Genomic DNA, 25,193 nt, shown 5'->3' on the forward strand with positions numbered 1-25,193 from the left:
CATCTGGCCAAATCTTTTGAGCTGCGCCATCACCGTTATTCAGGGGCGAGCCGAGAGATTGTTGGAACTGCGCATGCATACCGGTGTGTCGGTGGATTGCTGAATTGCTTATGTGTTCGGTGGGAGGTTTGACATTCGTGTGTGTCTGTGACTTGTGTCATAGGAGGAGCGCCAGGAGGAGACCAGCCAACTTTCGGCACGACTGCGGCTAGGCTCTGGTGCAAAGAGACAACAAGATAAATTTGACAGTTGGGCTAGAAGGCCACGGGCAAAATGTACCGCCGGGAAAGTGTGGCAAACTCGGCTGAAGGTCTACGTTAGACGACGACGACAACGACACCAAGGAGCATCAGGAAATTGAATATTCATGGCTACAGTTGGCCAAATTTTGCTACTCGCACACACACACACACACACCCTCACATGATGCTGCTTCGGGGTGTGATGAAGCCACTCATCGCTGGAAGTATTTCCAAATTCTTTCCTCCAGCAAAGTCGGATGAAACATGGGAATGGCGACATCCGCCCGATGTGTGTTGGTGCTTTTTTCTCCATTCCCTCCATTATGCAGCTCGGCTTCGGAATCAGCCAAGAGTGATTCGAATGGATTTGTCATCTACCTATAGTGCAGGCCTCCCACCAACCGTGCTCCCCTCAGTACCGACAGTCCTGAGTCGCCAACGGAACACTAGCGGACCTGGTCTAAGAGCAGTAAGGTGGTGGATGGAGGAGCGAAAATAGGATTAGATGGAGAAGGAAGTTTTCGAACGGGCGGCTTCGGCTCTCCTGTCATCTGTCACGTGGGACAAATTAAATTTTGGATATGTATTATTTCACCCTGGCTGGCATGTTCTTGTGTAGTCAATGCGCTGTGTCGTTCGTGGGCCGCTTGTCTACCAACATACACACGGGCGAGTACCAAAACAAAAAAAAAAACCTGTATCAACCATTCGCCTTAGCCAATGATCATCGGGAGGTGAGCATAGCTGCTGGATTGATCGAATGATTGGAATGCTCGTTTGTTCGTCCGCTTAGGGAGCATACCCGGCGGGACCCGGTCGAGACTCCATGTCAGCGCCAACCACACCCAACCTGTGCACAAACATTTTCAATGTTAATTAGTATGATTTTGTTCAACGAAACACGTTTGCCGCCATGTCTGTCGGACCATGTCTGTGTATATTTATCTAAAACTTTCTGTTTTTGCTCGTGAATGGAACTGTCTCGGTACGTGTGTATGTGTGTATGAAAGTGTCCTCGTCGCAAATGGGAAGAAGAAAACTTCGCCAAAACGAAGATTTTGAATTTCCAGCTTGTGGATTTGCCATGTGCAACAGAAATCGTTTGCAGCATGTTGACTTAACATTTCACGCCGTGGCAGGTTTATTTTATGCTCGCGCTCGTGTGTGTGTGTGTCAGCATTTCATTCGTTTAATCCTCACGAAGGTGATAAATTAAAACGATAATCGCTCGGGGTCGTTTCAAAATGGTTTGCCGGAAGACGCTGGCAGATGGCGCACAATAATGCCCAAAACCTCTCGTTTCCGGCTGGCGGGGTGCTGCGTGAGAATTATAATAACTCGATAAACAGCAGCTAACGATGTGCACATGAATGTGGCAAGCAGCTTTTCTTCGCAATAGCTGCTGGCTGGCGTGCGCGTGTACAACAACCCGGCGTGCAACGACCACTTTCACCATCCAGCGCAACCGAGACGTACCACGGCTCTCGGGTGGCCTCAACGGGGTGGTTGCTCAGGCTGAGGGGGTGCAAAAAAGAAGAAAAAAAAACACGGTGCCAGTTACGAAACGGCGACCCGAAAACTTCTCCATCACGGTGTCACGCACGGTCGAATGACTCATTACTAGGGGTTCTAAGAAGATGATGATGATGATCGCCTTACGGGGCCTTTCCGCGCGCACACTGGCCCACTAATGGCGCAGGGGGCCAGCTCGTATTAATGTAATTACCAGGCCAAACGCCTTCAGTCCAGTCTGGTGGACTTTGGCAACGTGACGCTTGCGACAAGCCCCAATGGCTGTAATAAAAGTTCCGCGCATGTGAAGAAAAAGGCTGAAAATAAATAAGAAATACCCCAGCCTAAGACCTAAGTAATAGCACCAACAGCGCAGCACATACGCACAACAAAGTTGTGCACTCGTGAGGTTCGTGGGGGGGGGGGGGCATTTCATCATTTGGAATTCTCGCGTTACGCAGAGAGAGCTGCTGCCTTGACTGCGTAAACCTGCTAACTTCATTAGCATCTTAAAATGCTCCACGTCCCCTGGGCGAGATGCCCCCGTACCCGTGGCTGTTGGTAATGTCGCGTTTTCCGGTCTCAGACTGGCAGGGGAAGATAACGATTAATACCGCCGAGCGACAGATTGTAGTGTCGTGTGTTCCCTTTCGATGAGAATCACATTGAATCGCTCACGCACCACCATACAGAGCCTTTGTAATTCAGACCCATTGGGTTTTTTCATTCAAGTTTATCTCCCGCGGGGCTTTTTCCATCAATGATGACGCTATCTCTTAAATTGGTAGCATTTGTTCGACCCGGCTACGGGCCTTGGGGGGAGTGGCGACGAGCGGGTAATTATTTCCCCTTTCGTCATGGTGATTCTCTTCGCAGGTTCGGAGGTTTTCAAAAAGCGGAAATCGTGTGTTTTTGTGTGACACGTTCGAGGATGAAAGGCATTTTCCATTTATGTGCATCTATTGCAATCGCGCTGTCATTATGTGCTTTTTTGCTTTCCCTCTCTCTTTCTCTCTCTCTCTCTCTCTCTCTCTCTCTTTCTGACTTATTTCACATTCATAATGGGCTGTGTACACTGGAGGGAATGGACATAAAACAGTGCCACAGAAATGCAATTATGTTTTTATGTGGTTTCACTTTTTTAGGATCATTCTCGCTCGCTTCGAAACGTTGGGGACAAAGAACTAGAACCAGTCCACGTCAGTGTTTATCGTATCGGGGCCGATCTAAATCATCACTATCTTAGACACGAATACAACTTTCGAAACATGTGCCAACACAGTGTCAACAGTTCGTTTTGGCGAGGACGAGAAGTGCGAGCCCGTTTCAAGAGTCACGCCGTTCATGGGTAGCTACAGGATTTCCTTGTAAATTTTATTGCCAACAGCAAACGTGTTCGCGGCGAGTTCCAGCCCGCTTGCATTTGACACATCGACAGCATCGGCCAGTATGCAGCCGGTAGCGTGTTATAAAAATTACACATTAAACCTTTTGCAACATCACCCTCCTGCCTGGGGTGACCGAACAACCTTAGTCATCTTAACGGCACAACGATATCAGTGCGGGTTTAATGGCTTCATGCGATTGCGCGAATAATTGATCACAGCTCCAATTTCACGTCTGCCACACCGACGCGACTTTTTACAGCGAAAAGCAGCAATCCATTTGCCTCTGTTTGCTGCTCCAATGTCACACAGTGTGCAAGCCATGACTCACCACTGTGGGAAGTGAGTAGAGGGAAAAAACACACCTTCTAAATTACCATTCGCTGCTCTAATTAGCCTGACGAAGCCTTTAGCTGGACGCTCGTGTTGCGTCTGTCCAGAGGGCTTGGTTGTTTTTTTTACAAGTTTGGCGACGAATGATGCAATGTGAGCCACAAATAATTTGCAATCTTTAATTGTACCAACGACGACTGAAACATGATGACGAACAATCAACAACAAACAAAAAAGTGCTGATCAATGCAGCGGGGAGAGCTATGATGTTTCATTAAATTAAAGCGAAACGCGGTGCTAGTGTTTATTATTACACAGCCAGCCAGCCAGCTAGCGATCGATCGCGCGCATACGGTGAGCCGGAACGAATTTCTTTCCGCTTTGTTTCATCGCGACCATCGCATAACATCGAAACCGGGCCTGCCAAAGCGCGCAATTAGTGTCCATAAATAACGGTAACGGATGGGACGGGAAAAATGTAAACGATCGAAAAGGGAGGACGCTTCACGACATGGCCCATGGGACCGCGTCAACGTTGCGGAATTGTGTTTGTGTGCAAGTGGTGCATTGACTGCAACTGCAAGTGACACACGCATCGAAAAGCTCAATCACCGGGGAAGGTCACAACAGTCCAAAAGATGAATGGTCCGCGACCACCATGATTAGGAGCGACCAGCTTGATCGGCACGTCCGCCGCAGCTGTCCAATCGGTGATGATGGTGATGATGCGTCCAGGCGGGTTTGTAAAACGGCTCGCCCCAAATGGTGTGCGCCCTCCCCCCGAGTCGGGCTAATTACACCCAGCTTTTCGGGATGGTTGATTATTACGATGGTCGCATGTTCTTCGCCGTAGCGCGCGCGTTTGCGGAATGCGTCTGGGTTTGGTCGTCGTCGTCGTCGTCGGACGGTATCGGTGCATCGGGATGTCCCGCTGCTCTACTACTTTTACGCCAGGTGATAATGTTTTTATGCAATAAAACGATAAAGATAGGGGCGGCCGAGTACATATGGATGCGACGACAACCATTTAAGGGTGCGGTGGCTGTGTGCGCGTCCTCCCCTCCAGCAGGAGTGTTCGCACTGGGGTGGGAATTTGTGCGCGTGTTTTTCTTTCTTTTTGCATTAGCTGCAGTCCCCTTTTGTCGGCTGCATTCTTCTGCAGGGGTGACTTGGTTCCCAAAACGGAGGTAACGAGCTTATTTGCATAAAAACACGGCTGGTCGTCCATTTCACCCCAGAGACGCTGGGACAGATCTCTGGGGGCATTTGGTTTGGAGTTTCTAGAAACGAAGCCGTAATTTATGAGGATGTTATGTGCGTGATGCTGTCTAAGGCATTGCTGTGTATGGAGAATGTTTTGAGAGCACAAAATACGGTCGATGTCATAATGGGGTGTTGCAGTGATGACACTGATCCCAGTCTCCCGTGCAGATGAACGGCGAAACGTCCTCAAAAACAAGCAAAGGTCGTGGTTTTTTGGATGAAACAGATAACATTTTATCTAGGTCTTTCATGCATGACAATGGATCTTGGAAATTCCATTGAATGGAAGGAAACACTAATGGGATTTCTTAGAATTGCTTATTTACTACCCCGTAGAAATGAGCCCGTTTGCGAAAGGTTGAAAGAAAAGCCCAATTTTGCTTTCCGGTATTTGTAAAAGCCGTTGTCACACCAGTCTGCTGGAGACCACTGCTATTAATTACAATATTTGTGCGATTTTTTGTTTTGTCAATGGTCGAGTCTTGGGTGTTGCTGCAAATTTGGATGCACATTCTGAGACGGACGGATTGTGTTAAATGTGAATAGGAAGCAATTTATCATCATATTAAAAAGCGTAGCGAAGGGGAAAGAGAAAGATAGAGATGGGTCAGGTCAGAGCGAGCGGACAAAGAAAGGTCCTTAGATATATATAACCGGGCGATTATGTTTCGCCTTTTTGTCCCTAACTGTTTCGTTTCATTTTTTCATTTGTCAGAAGTAAGAATGTATGTTGAAGATTTAAAACGCTTTTCCGGTGTGCTTGCGTCTCTATGTTGAGATTGGAATGAGAACCAACCTCTCCTCCAGCTTTATTGAGGTGCCATTCTGCAAATAGTGAAATGTGGCCGATGGACGGTGCTGGAATGTTACTTTATTGTTGCTGCGAAAGTTCTTTTGCAAGAAGACGTAAGATTGCTGGGAAGCAAATGCGAACGTACAAGTGAAAACAACCGGAAGAGTCGAGGAAGAAGTGGTGCTGTGGAAAGGAAGCGACTGTGCTAAACTTATTTATTCTGCTCGTACAATATTTAAACAACTCCACTTCCTGCTTGAGTGCTGCAAAACTGTGTGTGTACGTGCCAGTACACATCAAGAACGTGCAGAGAGCTCTAGCGTCGGGATGTTTTTGGTTTTATTTACCGTGCGCTCTTCGTTGCCACCGTCCGGGGATACCGTTTTCCTCCGATAGATCGGTTTTTGCACTCGGTTTTGACGGCAGTCCCGGTTCAGACGCTGCCGACTGGGGGATGACGAAAGCTGCGCATAAATAGCGCGTCTTTGATGAGTGTGAGTATCTCGCCCCATGGATGGATATCTCCAAGGAAATGAAAAGCCTTTGAGCTGTCGGGCTGTCCCGGCTCTGGCAAGTAGCAGTCGGATGGCGACGACGACGACGACGCCGGCAACAACGAAGTCGATGCGAACAATTTCGAATTAATTATCGTTTCTATTTATCTTACGCTTGGCAAGATAGCTACGAAGCAGCAAGCTGAGCGAGAAACCACCCGGGACACAGTGTGCCGGCTTGCAAGAGCTTCTTTTATGGGGCGATATAAACGCTCTGCTCTGTAATGATATCGTGCTTCTCCTGCTGCGGGGTTGAGTGAGGGATCTGGTTCTTCTATGGAGACGTTTGCTGATTATCTCCAACGCACAGGATACGCTGACGATGCTGTGCTAGAGGCAGCGCAGAGAGAGAGAGACGAATATCCTCTCCGAAACTTCTTTGCAAAAGATGGATGTGCAGGCAGTTGTGATGGTGCTATAAACAAACTCTGTACCACGCTGCATGTTGCTGGCTGACTGGTGCTGCGTTTGAAGTTTCACAGAACTTTCGAACATTCGAATGGCGAACAACGGTGGTGGTTTTTGTGGGCAAACGTCCTAAGAAAATGCGGCCAGCCAAGAGCGAAGCCATTTGTGCGACGTGAGCGCTACAATGTAGCGAACCTTTTTGGCACGAAAAACCGAACAGGGCTTCGAAGCCAGACAAGTGAGCGTTTCGCCACAAATGCGGGTCCACGTCGGCCGTACACAACAACACGACCGAGAGGAGCAGCACACCACCCGCAACACAATTTACATCGCGCTTTACAAGCTCGGGGTACGAATCGAATTAATATTTATTTCATATACATAAGCAGGCTTCAGTTTCAAGCCAGGCGATGACGGCTTGTTGTGTTGTTTCATCCCATCGACCGAGGTACCGTCGGTCCGGTTTTCCCTCTGTTCCCAAACCGCGGACTGTTTCCAAACCGCGAACTAATGTCAATTTCTTCGCTGGGTTTGAGGTTTTGAGGTTGTTGGCATTGGTTCTTTTTTTTTCGGAACGTCGGAAGCATCGCACGTCCAATCGCGAAACTGGACACGGGACACACCATGGAGAAGGATTTTATTGCCGGCCTGGAAACGCGGCAACTCCGAAGCTCGACGATCAGGCAAACAATGTTGCTGCGCTTGCTGTGAGTTAATTGGAGAATTTTGTTACTAAATCTAATTTTACTCCCGTAAGCAGTGATGAAGATACGGCAAGGCTTTGGGATTCTCGTGGGTAGGGATGGAACCCAATCATGGCCCACTTCGAAATAGATTGATTCGGAATGCGAACCGTGTTTCCGTGAAGTGGTATGGCCATGTTTGGTAATGAATATTGAACCAAGAAAACGTGTTCTTTATTGTGTTTGATTGAGAAAGGATTGGTGCCGTGTTCCATGGTATAGCAGGGAGCTTTTTGAGGAAATGGTTCAAATGGATCGACAAGATCGATCGACCTGCTTATACAAATGTTGTAATTAAAGCATGTTTTTATGTGCTGGGGAACATGAAAGGCCGCAAGAGAGGGTGAATCGCGAACTTGTAGTTTATTTTATTAATTTTACGAAGTACTTTAGGCAAGATAAACGAATGGTCCAAATAAACAATCCATTGTCGTGTTGATATTGAAATAATTTGAATTTGAAGTGTGAATAAATCAAGTAAATAATATCAAAGCTTCAGTTTTCCAAAACTGTTTGTTGCAATTCTTAAAAAAAATATACTTCCTGCGATCATCGAATCGTGACTTGGAAGAACAGTTCCATAGTAGTTTTATCGAGTAATAGGTTAGTCAATTAATATAAACTATCAATGTTTAATGTTGTACTAGTAATCTTTTCATTATATCCCAGATGTTTGAAATAATTGTCATATGAGCCGGATAATTGTCATATGATCCGGTGAAATGGATATTTCAGAATACAGTATTGGCATTATTGATAACTAAGACTCAAATTGGCATTGGCATAGTTGATACCGAGTCTAATGCTTTTTGGAGAGGAAACATCCATATAGAACGAGATTTAGAAGAGTGATTTAACGGGAATGGGGTTGTATTTTGCGCTGTGAGTACTTTGGGGAAGTACAAATATTGTTTTGAATAAACAAAGTCTGTTGGAGTTTAATACGATACGATACATTTGTTGTTAATGCGTGGATCTATATTGTGTTGTTTACGTACAAACAAACCTTGAATATGTATTTTCCTTGAAACGCTCAGTTTGATGTTACTAAGTGCGTTGTGACATACCTTAATGATATTTTTATTGTAAAAATACGCCAAGACAAATTCCCGAAAGAATGTTTTGAAATAATTTTACTGAATTGTGCTTCAATGGAATGACTACACTTTCTGTATTTGTGAATATTACATGTGACTTTATTTTCGAATATAAAACACCATATTTCCGCTAACAGTATATTAACCTTTAATGCCTTTGCATTAGACATTTGGAATTCATGGCATCCTTTGCGAATCTCAATAATTTGACAAGGAACCTACCGTCATTGCTCGCTATCATCTACCGATTTCAAATTGCTACATTTCATTTCATCCACTTCTCTTCCTCGGAGGAAGGAGTGCAAATCAACTCACATTTTATCGCCGCTTGCGATTTGGCCGTAATGTACACTCACTTGAATAAATCATGGTGGACGCGCGCCTGCTCGGCACACATTTGCCGTGCAGCAACACAAGCCTCGCTGCCCGGAGCAGCGCCAGAACATTCTCCAGCAAGTATGATAAACTTTTCCCAGAAACCCTCCGCTGGTGCGCACTTTTACCATTCTCATCACGGCTGCTACTACTGGCCTGCTGGATGCTTGCGGATGCCGGGTGAGCTCGGCAAGGGCACGTGAGTTTGAAGCACGTTTGCTAGACTGGTACGAGTGGTAGCAGCAGCAGAATTCGAGTGGCAGAAACAGTAAGAGCAATTGAAACTGTCAGACCACAGATGTGTACCGGACCGGTCCAGGCTGGGGCCAGGCTCCAAATGAGCCAATTCCCATGAATTTAGTTCAATTCGTTGGCCGTAATGGAGAATGTGGCCCTGGATGGATGTTAAAATATCATACCCATCAGTAGTCATAGGGGTCACGGTTTGGCCCGGCGTGTCAGCATTCAGAAATGGGCCAAAATTATAGGTTACACTAGGGAACCTGCAGTAAGCGGTTGTAATCCGCTACTAAACACTTCTGCTTATTGGTTCGATTTGGCATCGTTCCGCGGAAGCTAAGAGTAGTTCGTTCCGACCAATGTCAATTGGTTTTTATCAGGTCCACGCGTAAAATCATAGAAAGCATAATGGAATTTGCTGTTGTCATTTGAGTGTCGTTGAAAAACAAAACCTCGAGATATGTATGCCCCTCTACAAGTTGGATCGAACGTGTGGATCTCTTGTTTTCGGAATATTCTCGCTGCAAGATAAAATCAAGATGCTGTTTGGCATTATGCTGTTGACAGTGAAATAAATACAATGGCTTGCAGATTATGACGGCTCTTTTCACACACGATCGGTGCGAAAATATTGCTGAAAAGTGTGTCGGTAATTATAAGAACATTCACATGTTTCGGTGTTCCGCTCGCATCGTCGTCGCCATTTTCATCAAATTGAATTGATGAGATTGTAGCGATATGAAGACTTTCCGCATGTATAAAATGCAAGATTAAATGCTGGCCGATTTATTGAGCTCAGTTCTGCGTGCTCGATGACCCAGTGGACGAAAAATGCCAAAAGACGATTTCATGCATCAATCACGGATTTTGGGACAGGCGAGGAGTTTTTTGCCGTTTAATTGTATTCAATGTAATATAAATTATCTTCTTTTTTTGCAGTGATGGTGTGTATGTGTGCGAGTTATAGTAGAGCCCTCTGAAGAATAAATTGAAAATTCATTCGTCACTGTGTGCCATAATTGCATTCGTTCCAGATTGAGTGTCTGAGTTTTGATGGATGGGAGGAAAATGGGCGAACTGGGCGAACGAAGTAAAATGCAGCTGAAATTATTGAACCGTTTCTCAACCGCTCAAGCGGCGTCGTAAATTAAATTTATGCGTCAGCGAAAGAATGGGATGCTGGAGGGCTTTTTATTTAATAACATTACAATAACCAATTTGCAGCGCAGCACAACGCTGGTGGTTTGGTGAAGCTATTTTCAAACACTTTTAATTAGTCCCTTGGTCTGTAATGGTGATGTAGTGTGGTGCTTTTTTGCAATGAATAGCAAAACGCTGATTAATTCGATCGGCGTCGGAGCTCGAGCTGAATTTCCTAACAATAATTAAATGAAAACAGCCATCGCATGTATCCAATCACGCGCTTGCCTCAGCAGTAAATGCAGAGGCCCTCATAAATCAATCCGATGGCGCGGTGCGCTATAAAAACAACAAGATCTTTATTAAATTCAAATTGCTACCTTTACCCGACTCCTTCCCATTGCGTTGCAGAACAGCACAACTAGCACAACCACTCACAGCGTGTTGCTATAAATTGTTGCATCACGGTCGGGGAGGGCATTGCACATGAACGTGATTTTTTGAAGCGGTGGTTAAACCGTTTTTTCCCTCCATCGCGCATCCTACATCAGTCACGATCACGTTCCACGAAGGCGTTCCACCGGTTAGCTCATCCTAACCCATCCCAAAAATGGGTTGGAGGGGGATAGAGGTTTGGTGAAGCGAAAGGAAAAGTAAAAGCATCAAGCGCGTTCGAATCGAAGGGAAGAAACCCTTTAGCATATGACGATCATCAACAACGGGCAAATGTTCACGATCGCATCCGTGCTACACACGACCAGGCCATATTCAGGTGATTTATTAGGGCTGCCTGTTCTCTGTCGTGCATGTTGACGAAGTTTGGCCATGGGTTTGTGTTGTTGTTGTTGTTGTTGTTGTTGTTCGCTATGCATCGCTAAAGATGGGAAGCAGAAACCGTTTTGCGCATGAATTATCAACGTTTTTGTGATACAAGATTGTGAGGGGAGGGTTGGAGTAAGAAAGGGGACGGAAAATTGCATGATTTTGGCAAGTATGCTACACGCAGACACACATACTGCGCAATCCCGCTCACCAATCAATGCCATTCTGCTCACGAATTAGTGACGCTAAAAGAGTTGTGGCGTACGGTTGGTTATAGGGAAATCCGGTCTTACATCTCGTAACACCCAGTAACGAATTTCCAATGCTGATTTTATGATCCATCTCTGCTTTATGATCCCTTTGCTCTTTTTCCTACCATTGGATATACACGATCGCTTTTTTGAATCGATTTTAATGAATAATTTCGCTGTGGCATCGTTGATCGTCGTCGATCGCTATCGACTCTCCGTCATTTAGTCAAGACGGTCGGGGAATGAATTATGACGCCACCGGGCCACACGTTTGTCCCTTCACCCTACTGCGCTACTTCCATCGACCTTGACTGAATGGTCGGAGGGAAGAAAAGCACAACAAAGCGGAAGCAGCTAAAAGAGAACGGAGAAAACGCAGACTAATCTAACAGGCCAAATGATGAAGGAACAAACTGCGCGACGAACGGTAACACTGAGCCACACACGGAACGGCAAGCAATTGCGGGTGTGTTTGTGTATGTGTGCAAAAGCAATTATAAAGAAGAGTGTGGGAAGGGGGTGGGAGGTCCCACTTAACCCCAAATTTGAACAAATGGTTGGGGTGGTGGAGGTGGTTGAACACACGCGATCCTTTTAAGGGACGGCGGAGAAGGTGAAAACGTATAATGGTTCGCTTTTCTGTTCAACGCGTGTTGTACTTTCGTTTACCTTCGGCGAGCGTTTTAAATTTTACTTTTTACACCGTTCTATTAAGGCAATGCAAAGGTTTTAACCGAATCTGGCTGTCATGATGCGTCTCTGGAACGATCGGGCCGGGTCTGGTGTGTTCGGAGCGGTGGGAAGATATGGAAGCCTCTTTAGCTCAGTGGTAGAGCGCTGGTCTCGTAAACCAGCGGTCGTGAGTTCAATCCTCACAGGAGGCAGATGGTCGAACTAGTTTTTTTTAAATTATTATTTCACAGAAACTGTATCATCTTGTATTAATTTTAAAATGTACATCCTGAACTGAAAGCAAATAAGTATTTTATTTAAATAGTTTATTGGATTCAATAGATTGACAGAATGTAACCGGCACTAAATCAAGAAGCAGTTTGTATGCAAGCATTTAAGATTATCACGTGACCAGAAAACTGCTAAAAAAACGTGATGGTTCATTCGTAGCAAGTATCACGAGGCTACAGTTGTATTCAAAGAGCTTTTTGGAATGAAATAAGATACACACTCGAGCCCAGAAGTACGGTGGCCTAAATTGCTTTTCTCTTGGCTCACGTGGCAACGTACTTTTATGTTAGTTTTGCTACATAATTTCGGTCGAGGCCTTCGCTTCCCTTCTTTAGTAGCCTAAGCACCGTTGAAAGTAAATAACTAATATTCGTCACGTCTCTCTCACACTCAGTGGGTTATGGCCACCTTATGCTGTCATTAGAACTGACCCAAAATTGCGAGAGTGGCTGACAGTTTCATGTTCATTTCGTTACTACGTTGAATTATTCAGCAAACTCTGACAGCGAATGTGACAAGATGTGACAAAACGTGGGCCCCGTTCGCCGCTTTAATCTATACTCGCATGCCAAATGATGGGCAACAGAGGCTTTCCTCGTTGCGTTCGATCTTCGTAAAGAAGCCTCTGCGTGCTCCCTCCTCGCCTATTAATCCATTCACGCGCCGGTGTGAAAAACTTTGCACCAACTCGCGTTTAATTAATTTTAATTGATTTATATTCGTGCGAATCCGAACACATCCCGGCTACTGCCTCCTCAGGGGTTTTGAGGGTCGTGGACGGTACGTTGTGTAATTGGGGAGTGGGAACTCTGTCCCCGGGACCGGAAATTGTGCCTCAGCGTGTGTGCAGCGTTATTTATCTTCGCAAACACGCGCTCGCATGCACACACAAACAAGCTGCAAAACAGGAGCGATTGATTCAATTTCTCACCATCGTTTGAAAAGTTCCCCGTACCCTGGGCGCGGGGAAACGTACCGATCGATCATGCCAATCTTAGTCTCCAAGTGCCGCCGCCGCCACTGAGACACGAGAGGAGTTAGAGAAAAGCCAAATCGATTCATTTTATCTCCGCTCGGGAGAGTGGTGGTGCTTTTTCTTTGTGTCTCCGCGCCCCGTAAGGCGTCGCTGGAGGGATTTTGTGGTATTTTTATCGCTCGTTTCAATGATAAATGGGGTCCTTTCTTCGGGATGGGATGGGAACGATCCCTTTGCTGGGACAGACACGATAAGGCCGTCGCATGTTCTGTAACAAATTGTGGAAAAGTTTTCAAGTTGGTTTAAATGCTTACGAGGACATTGAAAGTAAGGAAAATGTGTAGCAGCACTGAAATGCAAATAATGTTACTTTGAAGGAATTTACGGAAGGAAACATTCTCAAAAACATAAAACTGTCTTTCTTTGACAATCAAAAGCGTTCATTTCGACTTGAAAATCATTAACGGATGAGGTTAGCGTCTGGTTGATGATTCAATACATCCAGTGACGAAGGCCGAGATCTTCTGGAACAGAGAAAGTCTTCGATTTGTTTAGTAATCGAATGATTAATGCGACGACACACTGCGCCATGTGGATGTCGTTGGTTGCTGTGCGCTGGCTGAAATCAATCTGATTCATGTTTCCAACGCGCCAAGAAATTCTAAATTGTTATTGATCCTCATTTTCAGCCCAAGTCCAAGGCAAAGGCGGGTAAAGCCGTATCTATGTCAGCGAAATACGACGAGTTCTTCTGGCGTTCGCGTCTTACGTTGGCTTCCCATGCAGTCGTCATGGTCGTCGTCGTCGTCGTCGCAATGGGAGAGGCCCGAGACCCGCATGTGGGAAGTAAAATGTCATCGATACAAAATTAATGCCACTCCCGAGCTCTGTCGGACGTTATTTGTACCGAACGGTCGCCACATTTCTTTCGCCAGCACAACCTCCACTCCCCGAACGATGTACGAAGCGAACGGTGGGCGGTAGGCGCGCATGAAGGGGCTAGAGGGGAAGCCTACCAAGCGAGGACGGAGTTCGGGCCGCGCGAAGGCAGAAGCGAAGAAGCAGAAAAAGTGTTGTGTACATGGTGATAATTAATCTGATTCATAAATCATGCTTTACACGCTGTATATTCATTAAGATAAATGATCCGAGCACGGCGAGATGGCGACCGAGTGTGTGCGTATGTGCGAGAAAGATGTGCTTTGGCGTATACGAGAAAGATGTTCATTTACAACACCGTACGATGGAAAATGTGTACCCCGGACAGGGATGAGGGAAGCGAAACCAAACGGCAATGCAATTGCAATGATTTTTGCTTGCTTGTGAAATGTGTACGACTGTGGCAGTGCTTGAAAATCCACCATCAGCTGAGAGACAGAGACAGGGACGAGTGTCATGGGCCCGCGGAAAGTGGCCAACGGATAAGAAGATGGTGAAGCACAAACCAAGATGTAACCGAAAGGATGACCTCCATCAAAATGCTAATGCACGTGCGCCCCGGTGCATTGTGGTGTGCAGTGCAGTGTGGCGAAGGGGTCGAGCGTCGCAGACCGTTGACAGCCGGAACTTGTCCATATTTGCGTGCCCGTTCCGTGAATGAAATGCTAATGAACGATGCAAATGGGAGGGATGGGATGCAGCAGCCGATAGATGCGAGGGGGAAGAAGGGAGGGAAGGGGAAATAAAACCGGCTAGTGCCAACAAAACAGCAACCACCAGGCACGAATCCGCCGCTACATCCAAAACGCTCCAAAATGGGTGGTTTTCTGCTGAGCTGGCTGGCTGAGGTTGTGATGAACAATCTGTAAAAGAAGAAACGCATTTCGTTGCGGTATTTTGATGCGACCAAAGGGGGAGTGCCCCTTCTTTGCCCTTGCGATCACTATCCGAACCCAGTTTCAGCGATATTACACACACACACATCGCGCGAGTGCGTCCGTTTTGTGCAATCGCGCATCGACTGACTGACTGAACTGATTAATAGATTAGCCGCACCGTGCCCGTGTGTAAGCGCAAGTCACAGGGTTGCCAGAACTCGTTTCTGTGATTTGCATCGCGGCGGTTCAGGGATTTTCCCTTTCAAATGAGGCGGGATTGAAGGGGAATGCATTCATTTATTAGATTTATCAATCGAAACCAGCTTGGGTTCGCAATTTGGTTTACAGAAACGCAGTCGGGAATGGTCGGGTCGCAGTGTCTATGGAAGTTGGCGCTGAGTGGAGGGCTATGCAAATACAAGCAGTATTTGAAAATCACCTGATATACATAGTTGAAGAAGAAGAAAAAAGTCACCAATAATAGATGCTTGTATGTCACTTAATTTACTGTTTCTGTGAGAGGCAGGCTGTCTCGGGTCGCCGGGTTTTGTTTTATTTATTGTCAGGCTCATCCATTTGTAGACGATTGTTTTTGGATTGATTCATGTTTAAAATATTGTAAAGATAAACAACAGAAAATAAATAGCGGAAAACAATCAAAAGTTTTCGTTATTATGTTTAATTTATAAAATAAAACAAATGAACATACAGTTTAACTATTGCACTATTTATTAAACTTTAAGTTTTTATATAATGCATTTCAGAATAAAACCGATTTTCATTATTTTTCAATATTGACTTATTAACTTTACTAATAATGAATGATACGCTAACTGAAATCAACATTATTTTTACTCGGAAAATAATAATTAATTTTTAATTATTTTTTCTAACTCCGGGTAATCTTTAACATCAAATACATTGTAAAATCGCGGTGAATTAATAGTTTCACACTGGCCGTGAAATGACTCTTGTTACTGTTGCGCTAAGAACATGAAATCTTTGAATAAATAAAGAATAATAATATTAGCGAACTTTGAATTATGTTTACTGGAGTTAAAGCTGTGTTTGGATTACCTCAACTGTAATGGGAAGGTCTAAATTACTACTCTTTATTGCTATTTTTTAATTTGAATATTAGGTGTTTTCTATCCTTGTATTCGAATCGACTCAATGTGTCGAGTTGAATACAGGATGTATCATGTTATTTTGCGATGTGTGCTGCATATTAGGTTTTGACAACTGTATTTTTTACTGGCTTAATATAAATTCGTCCAAGTTTAATTTTGACACATCATAATACTACAGTGCGTAACGCGGTCGATCCAATTCAAGCCAAACGAAATGTAAACGAACAATGTTCGGCAGAATTTTTAAATGCTAATTATTTAGTGGATGAAATGAGTTATGGGTCGAACGATTGTAAAGTTTAAGTCCTCTCCTTTCCCTAAGTTTTCTAAGTGCTTAGGTTTGTACATGAAATATGTAAAAGTGTGTAGAATAGTGTAGAATCCATAGACAAAGCTGCACCTCAACAACATGTCAAAATTATTGTTGGACGGGTGAAATTAACATTGGGTACAAATTCGTCGTAGCTGTCAACATAAGTTTATAATGAAACGTTCTCTTTCGGCGTTCGTTTTCTTGACAAAATCTGGTCGAGACTATCAGTGCCAATTGTAATTTAGTTCACTACGAAGACTGCGTTTTAATGATACGAAACAAGATTAACGACGCAACGCACTATCACTTCTTATCCTTACAGTAAGATACTGAATGCCCGAAAAGGTTTTTAGTATGTGACTCTTGTTATTCTAATCAAAAGCTGCGCGGCACAGCACCGTACTTCATGCGTCATTTGTGCCGCAGTGCAATTAGCTCACTGTTCGCTACCATTCGAGGGAAGTGGAATGGGGTGGAAGGGGTAAGGGTACAACCCGTGGTAAAAGTACACAAGATTCGATTACACCCTGTGTGTGTCCGCGGCGAATGGGTTTGGGTTTCGGTTGCGAAAAATTCCAACACCCCGCGAGTGCTGCGCGCACATTGCTATTTGCCGTTGCTGCAGGCGTGAGTGTGACTTTGGCATTTGCTTTTCTGTTCGTGCAAAGACCACACCGACCGAAACTTTCGCTCTTCCATTCCCTCTCCCTTTCTGCGTTCCACCTCTCCTCTGCACGGTGCTAATTATTTCGTGCCACATCAGGGGCCACTGCAGCAACAACGAGAGCGTTTGCCAAATAACAATCATTTTAGACACCGTGTCAACCAACTCAAGCGAACGACCGACCGCACCACACTCGGTCCCGATCCGTACAAATCCCAAACCTCCGCCCTCCACCTCCCTTTCGCACATGTAAACGAGGTTAGGCAAACAAAAAGTGGTCAAACAAACATTAGCGCGTTGGACTGGCGCGACACTCGGAGGGAGGGGGCCAAATGTGTACAGAGGCAGAAGCGGCCGCAGCGCGAAAAAGGGCCACAAGCACACCGGGAGACCGGGGCCGCGACAGCACATTCCGTTGCCATTGACCATTGTGCGACTCCACATACCCGTCAAGTTGCATGTGAGCGTGAGAGTTTTTGCAAAAGGGGAAGAACGGCCAACGAAACGGATCCTCGTTCTGTGTCCGGGGTCAGGCAGGGTGCAATTGATGAATTAGTCAATCGATTTTCTGCAGGTACCATTACCCGATGCATCGTGTTCCCTGTCCTCCGCCCTTGGCCAGCTGGCTGTTCTGTGCGAAATTTCCGACAGACGAAGAATTGCGTCGGTTCACCAGAGAACGGTGAACGTACAAAAACCAACCCATCTTCCCCATCTCGGCTAAACACAATACAAACTCCGACCAACGCAGCAGAACCCGAAACACATACCACCAAGGCCCGCCGGCCTGGCGAGGGGTTTTTCAAAGATAATCATCCTTTTCCGCTGGCGGGCGAAAGATAAATATTTACAAACGGTCCGCGCGGCCCCGAACCTCCCTGCCGGTGACGCGGACTTCCCTCATTCACCCCCTTCACGAGAACTGCGAGAGCCGGAATTCGATCCGTTTCGTCTTGGCAAACACACAAAGCCGCCGCGTACCCCTTTCCATTGCCGCCTCTCCTTTCCACCGGGTCGGTGTGATCCCGGTGCACCTTTCAATGGCGGGAATGCATTCTTCCTCCTCCCGGGGGCCAGACAGGAAAAGGTTAACACGAAGCAGTTAAGCCATTTGCTGAATGCTGTTTTCCTTCACTATCTTTCCTTTCCACGCGCTTATTTGCTTCCAAAAAGCATATTTACCCTTTTATGAAGCGAACGCCCCACGTTCACGTTCTTGGCGGCGAGATTTGGAGAATGCGCGTTTTCGGTTCCGTCGTGTCGTTGTTTTCTTTTTCCACCAGGATTTTTTTTTTTTGCTGCTGGCCTCGGTCGGGCTTTTCTTTCCCTTCACCTTCGCGCGCGCCCTGTTCCCGCTCCGAAATGCTCTCGAAAAAGATCCAAAATCAATAAATGAATGTTTAATGAGAGTTAAATTTTCAAATTGTACAACCGTGAGCGGGTACAGTCGGAGTGTTGGCGGTGTTGGTGTTATTTTTTTCCTTTTTCCTCTCCCCATGCACCCGCAGAATAGGAAATATGAGCAGAGTGGTTATTGTGGCCGCCGACGGTGGCTAAATAAAGGGCACGGTATACGGAATAAGGAGGAAACTAAATATGCATTTTCCAAAGCATTAAATATTTATGCAGACACGATCGAGTGGTTTCGGGATCAGGGTTTCGGTTTCCCGTTGCTCGGTGGTTTGCTTTTCCAAAATGCATTCGATCGGGGACTGTTTTTCACCATCGCGAGGTGCTGCTTCGGTGCTGTTTGGGAGGCGGTGGTGCGGTTTGCAATGCAAGTAGTGCGCCAAACAGTCGGCAGCTATTCTGGTGAACACTTTATTCGAATTCGTAGCAAGTTTATGAAGGGTTTGTCCGTGTAAAACTTGCTACCAACCAAACCCATTCTGCAGGCGGGTGTGTGTGGTGCAACAGCGTAAAACCGCAGCTGAAAGCTAAAAAACTGTCGATTCACGTGAATGCTCAGCGGCGATTGTCTGTGCTGTTTTCGATCTTGCATTACGGTTCAATCTTTGTTGATGCGGGTTTTGTGTAACCGCACAGCATATCGGGGTTCACGCAGTGCGATAAATTAGAGCCACAACCAATCGGACTGAATACAGGCAGTACTAGCTGCTGGTGATACAATTTATTACTGCTTTCGTGTGTCGCAAAATAAATTTTAATTCAGATATTTTTTCTTTGCGTGGAATCGTTTCATCAGGCATTTGAAACAAAAAATGTTAGTTCCGTATGTGTGGTCGTCATCGGAAATGGTCGTCATCGTCAATATCTATCTAACTATTGCTTCAAAATGGTAAATAATCGACAAATATAATTGTAAACATAAAAAAATGTTGGAAAAATTTAAAGTTTTGTGTTTAATGAGTGTAAACACAAGATTTGCCATAAACACTTCTTGAAGAATATGAGGGATTCTTTATAATTTAAGTTGATCATATAATTTTAGTGCCGGTCTCGTGGTACACTCTTCAACTCGTACGACTCATCAACATGCCGTCAGAATCCGAACATATCGTGCCTTCATAAGTAGACCTGACATCCTGCAATGGGAAATCAAAAAACCAATGAGAGCCAAGTGATACAGGCAGACAGCCCTTTGCCGACACTGGTTGTTATGCTAAATAAGAAGAAGAATATGATTGTAAACCTTATTCGAGACTTAGTCATTGTCAGCATATCCAGCGAGCATTTTAATCCGGAGCTTTCGTCTGAATGGGAACACCTTAAACACAAATTGCAATTGCTATTGGGATCCTCACGAGTGAGTAGGCTGTAAAGCGTAGGATATGTATATAATCTTGACTTGACTGTTTCCGCCTGTTTCATTTATATAATTGTGATTTTTGAAAAGTCAGAGTTCTAAGAAAAGATGTTCCCAGAATACTAGCAAGTTAGATAGACTCTAATGTTAGCAAGGTCAAGGTTATACAAAGAATAGCTCAGAGTAAATTTGATTGATGTGTTAACTTGTTTAAACCTTTGGCTTTTCCACTGGTACATTGATTGAATCATATTGTAAAACAAAAGGCACGTTATGAAATCAAGTTTTGGTCATTAATTGGATAGGCTTTCTAGAGATGAAGACTGCTCTCGCTATTATAAGAAAATTGTTGGTCCTTCTGAGTATTGATCGCTTAAAAATACTTGGTTTTCTTTTTAAAGATTTCTCACCTGATAAAGATCGAAACCTTTTAATGAGTGTTATGTGTTACGTGTTAAAATGTAACTCAATTACTAAAACTAATCAAGTTTTGATTGAGTTAGCATCTGCAATACTGATGGATAAGGGTGGATTAATAAATGCTGCAGATAGTAAAGAACTGCAATGAATATTTTTATACATGCATTCGTTGTAATTGATGGATATTTGTGAATCGAGTTTGGAGTTTAGATCTCATCATTCGAATTGTTGTGGAAACAAAATGGTGGAAATGTTTGTAATCAGGATAAACCACATGCACTTGCCATGTCATTATTGAACAAACATGTGAATTAGAGAACATTAGCTTGGACTAACTATCCGATTGCTTGGAACTCAAAAAGTCTCGAAAGCCTGAATAGGCCGGCATGTTTGCGTAAGACGTTAGGCCAAGTATTAGAAGTCCAAACAGACGTGGATTAGAAAATAACTCAGATAATGTTTATCCTAAATTGCATGAACGATTGCTATAAACAGTTACCGTATTTAACCAAAAGAAGGTATAGTTCTTTACTTTCAAATCCATCCGATCAAATATTTGAATTAAAAGCTCTGCAAAACTAATTGAAAAGTGCTCACGTAACAGTTCTCGGCGAAGATACCATTGTTGCCCCTGATCTAAGGGCAAAAAGAGAACTTCTTCCGTGGTCTGTCCCAGTGCGCGCGCGTATGTTAGTAAAAATAATTTCACATAATTCATGTGCTCTGGCTGTAACACCTACTAATTTATGTTCTCTGCTCTCCGATATCGCGCGTTTGCAGGATCGTCCCGGGTGCCATTGCGAGTACCGCCCACACACAACCGCCGCGTGTTAGAAGTCGAGCATCCTAGAAGGTGAGTAATGACGGTTGGCTACATCGTTCAGCTGTTATGTAAAATCGTCTACGAGAACCTCCGACCCGCCGAACGACGAACCGGTGCGCCACTGACCACGGCAGCAGCAGGTCTGTGTGTAATTTGCTCCTTCCGCAATCTTTGCCGTGCCATCTTCGCTCACCTTTCGCTCCCCTAGTTTGTCGGGTCCATCCTCGATCGCGGCTGCTGCTGCTGCTGCAAGCCCCCTATAATCAATTTCAGAAATTTAATGCCCACCCTCGGGACGCGAATTACAGGGAAACTGTTGGTGGAAATACGAGTGGATGTTTTTTTTCGTGTAGAGGTGGAAAGTCAAGAACGTGGCGGACACATTTCGTCTTCAATCAAGCGGCAATAAATGAAATGAAGCGACCAATGACCACCACCGACCTACCAAAAGAGTGAAGCAGCAAATCTTCTTCTGCGCAGCACTTCCTCAATCCTCGCGGCGCTCGTTTGGCGGCTGAGAAACAATCACTTAAAACCGCAAAACTAAATTACCCCTAGCCCCCATGGCCACGCACTACGCAGGCCACAGTCGGGGCTGCCTTTGTTGCTTCGGGCGGCATACACCGCATCTAATTGACTTCCTGTCGTTGGAAGGGACGTGTCTGAGGCTTTTGATTCGATTGCGATCGTTGCGTTTGCACACCGGGAAGTGTGTGTGTGTGTGTGTATGTTTTCTTTCTTTTGTTTCTGGGCAGTTACAAAAGTCCACTCTGCCCACAGGCCAAAGCGACAGCCAAATCACGCCGAACGCGGTTTGAAGGGTTGTAAGTAATAAAAGAAAAAGCTAAAAATACTGACCCAAGATAGCGCGAGAACCATGTTGATGGACAAACAGGCGGTAGGGCAGGGTTCGTGCAAACCCTTGCCTTGACGCAGTATGACAAGTGGTGTAAATAAATAAAGTCATAAAACGAGTCACAGCTCGACTAGTTGTGAGTGAACGCGGTGGTTCTGAAAAAAGAAAACCCGTGTCGCTACCGTTACGCACGCTATGGCAATCACTTGCGAGTTTGACGCAGAGTATGTGCGGCTACAGTTCATGGAGGTGCACGCTTTGAATGTGTTTATTTCATGGCACTTCGAGTTGGTCCGGAATTGGTGCTTGGGAAATGGAGCAGGTGTGTGGAGGAACACTCCAGCCGGACACAAAACCTAAATTGTCATGTTTTGGCTTTTAGCAAATGTCGAATAAGGCCTCGAGACACTCTTGATCAACTATTGATTTACACGCCACAGTACACACACACACGCTCCCGCGACGCTGGTGGGACTGGAACCTGGGGGCAGACAACAGCTGTAATCGGAACCAGGATCAAACTGTCTTTTTGCTTAGCATAAGAACGGGGCCGCGCATGCAAATCGATCCGAGGCTGGCCATGTCACCGTTGAGATTTAAGTTTCACCCGAGTAAGGGCAAGGCATACAGCCGTCAGCGCAAACTTGGTAACGCATTTGCATTGTTAGCACAGACCTCTGAGATGTCCTCGTCGTCTTCGCCATGGTTGAGCTGAATAGAATGGTTTTTTTTTCTATTGTTTGCGCCTTTATCGCTAATAATGTCGTACCGTTCCGTTGTTCTTCCGTTAAATGGCTTAAGGGTTTGCATTTGGCTGGCGAAGCGATTACACAGCATTGTTTGGTATTCGGTAAATGTTTTGTGTCAGTCTGTTCGTGCACGTTAAACCTGGTTAAATATATTAAAGTATGCTCGTTGTTTTGTTTTGTTATTATGAATATGCTTACAAAACACTTGTAACATGATTCATCTTACATTTTGCCCAACGAATACGGTAGTATTTTACAGCATTATGATGCCCTTGTGTGAAACTTTCAGCTGTTTTACTTCCACGATAATTGCTCTGCATTACAAATTAATCATGGCAATAAAATACAGTGCTACGAAGAAGAGGAGAAAAAAACGAACTTAAACATCTATTTTTTTGTTTCCTTCAACTCGCATTTTCCCCCTCAATGAGCTACTTTTCATCGAACAAACGTGCGGCTGTGAGGGGCAGTGTTTTTTTCTTCTTCTCGCTCTCTCGATTTTTTGTTATGCCCTGATCATCGTGCCTAAGTTTTACGGTTGAGTGAAAACAGACTTGAAACATGTTAATGTTCGCTTTAATCATGCTTTGTTATTGTTGTTGTTTTTTTCTGCCTTGATCGAAGCAACTTTTTCATTGTTCAAACTTCCAGTTTCATTAAGGCCACAAGCCCCGTAAGCTGATAATAGGAGAATGGAAGTTTAAAACCGTGAAATAAATCATGCCGCTCAAAATGTATCAACATTCGAGCGAGTGCTGCTAATCAATCGTAATTTCGAATGCTATCAAAACGCGAGAGCAGGAAGTGCAGGGCCGCGCATTTGATTAATATGCCGAGAGTCGTGTCGTGTGCTTCACATTAACGACCTGTGCTAATCTGGCAGCCGATGGTGATGTGTTGTTACAAAAATAGAACGAATTGTCGAGGCCTTTTGTTGACGGTTTGTTTTTATTTTCTTCCCATGGAAGCTTTCATAAAACTTGTCATTTGCGCCTAGAAATTTCAGATTTGGAAACATTGAAAACACAAACATGTTTCTTAAACGAAATCGAACGATATCAATGAATCTTAAAAAATCAACCAAAATCTTTTCCATCAAAGTTTTCGCCCAAGCTGAGTCTTGATCTATTTCATCACAGTTTCTTCAACAAACAGACACAGAGTACAAGAGCCGTGACAAAAACATCACGATTCTTCCGCGACGAGTAGTTAGACCATGGGCATGTTTGTGCACATACTCACACCCCTAATTATACGAAATTGCCGTGCCATGCAATGTCCCGTGCGAGGTAAGAGACCATATCGCCCCGTTCGGGTGGTTCGGTCCGGAATGCTAATGGCCGCTAATGACACCGGGGCACCCAGAGATTTAAAAAAGTTAAATGAAGCGATAATGTTTTATGGATCCGTTTTCACGCGCCCAAGCAATGGCTGCGATGCTTGGTGGGATATGCGGCAAGAAAACAAAATTCCGTTTGTTGCGGTCAGTGTTGCGCGCCAGTGCATTCACACCACAGAAGAGTCGGCCATCCGTCGCCCTGTGTAATTGTTTCGTTCCGTTTCTACAGGAGGGGATCTTCTAGCTTAGGGCCAAGAGGTTTCTAGAACGCTGCGGATGTCTCGTGACATTTCCGTATCAAAGCTCAACGCACAAAAGAGGGTTGCACACGAGGCCTCACAGCGAAAGACATAATCGAACGTTCAAAACCACTGATCCCGTCCCGTTGGTTGACGCTAATGAGCTTTGATCGATTTTTCCCTGTCATGAGTTTGCGGGGAGCCAGAGCCCGGGACGGTGGGAATTGACCGCACGGCAGACGGACCGCAGTGGACGACGGTGGCTTAGGTTAAACCCACGGGCCCCGGAAGCACACAAAACCCCGATGAAGCGGGTCCCCGATAGTAGGGTAGAAGTTGAAATGCCTGTGATGGATTATGATGTCAGCAATGATTGAGTCATGGCCGAAGTCCCCGCCGGAACGAATGGGTTGGGAAATGGTCCGGTCCAGAGCAAACCCGGGCTGGATGAGCTGTGGGGTTTTGAAATCAAATAAACCAGAATGATTAAGTGATTTTCGCGGTGCTGTAGCAGGGAGTTTATGACGCTTAGTTCATTAAAGGGCGGGTGTTGAGGAGATAAGGCGGCAATTTGATGTAAGATCGATTTTTGCGCTATAATTATCGATATTTATTATGTGTTTTGTTTTCATTCCCCGACATCATTCTCTATGTTTTATGACATATTGAATCAACAACTCTGAAATTTAGAGTTAAACGCGTGTTAAATGTATGCTTTGCTCCATAGCGAGGCCATGGTCGTTCTAGGGGTAAGGTAGACAAACATTTTTGTTACGCACGTGTTTGTCTCTTATCAGCTGCCGGCAAGCTTTGCCCGCTAATGCGTATTAGTATCATTAACGCTAAGCAGTTTGCGACAGGGCAACGATGAGGATACCGCAGCTATGCGTGATGATGCACCCTTAATGCCTTAATTCCATTTGCCCGCTACCGGGGCTGCACTTCGTTGCCAGACTTGGAACGTCCATGGGGATTCCGT

At 45.1% G+C, this 25,193-nt stretch overlaps 2 protein-coding genes and 1 non-coding gene across 4 annotated transcripts in view; 2 read left to right on the top strand and 1 right to left on the bottom strand.

Annotated features, from left to right (window-relative positions):
* Nucleotides 1-25,193, bottom strand: part of LOC121588924 — a 93,357-nt gene that overhangs the window by 22,645 nt on the left and 45,519 nt on the right. The window lies entirely within an intron of this gene.
* Nucleotides 1-25,193, top strand: part of LOC121588923 (mpv17-like protein) — a 141,904-nt gene that overhangs the window by 12,567 nt on the left and 104,144 nt on the right. For both annotated transcript variants that reach the window (XM_041907380.1, XM_041907378.1), the window contains exon 2: nucleotides 20,989-21,061. The gene's annotated coding sequence lies outside the window, so the exon portion shown is untranslated. The remainder of the gene's footprint in view (nucleotides 1-20,988; nucleotides 21,062-25,193) is intronic.
* On the top strand, nucleotides 11,971-12,042 carry Trnat-cgu. The gene has a single exon. It is a non-coding gene; the product is annotated as a tRNA-Thr (tRNA).

The sequence above is a fragment of the Anopheles merus genome, chromosome 2R (genome assembly GCF_017562075.2).
Source record: "Anopheles merus strain MAF chromosome 2R, AmerM5.1, whole genome shotgun sequence".
Taxonomy (NCBI): domain Eukaryota; kingdom Metazoa; phylum Arthropoda; class Insecta; order Diptera; family Culicidae; genus Anopheles; species Anopheles merus.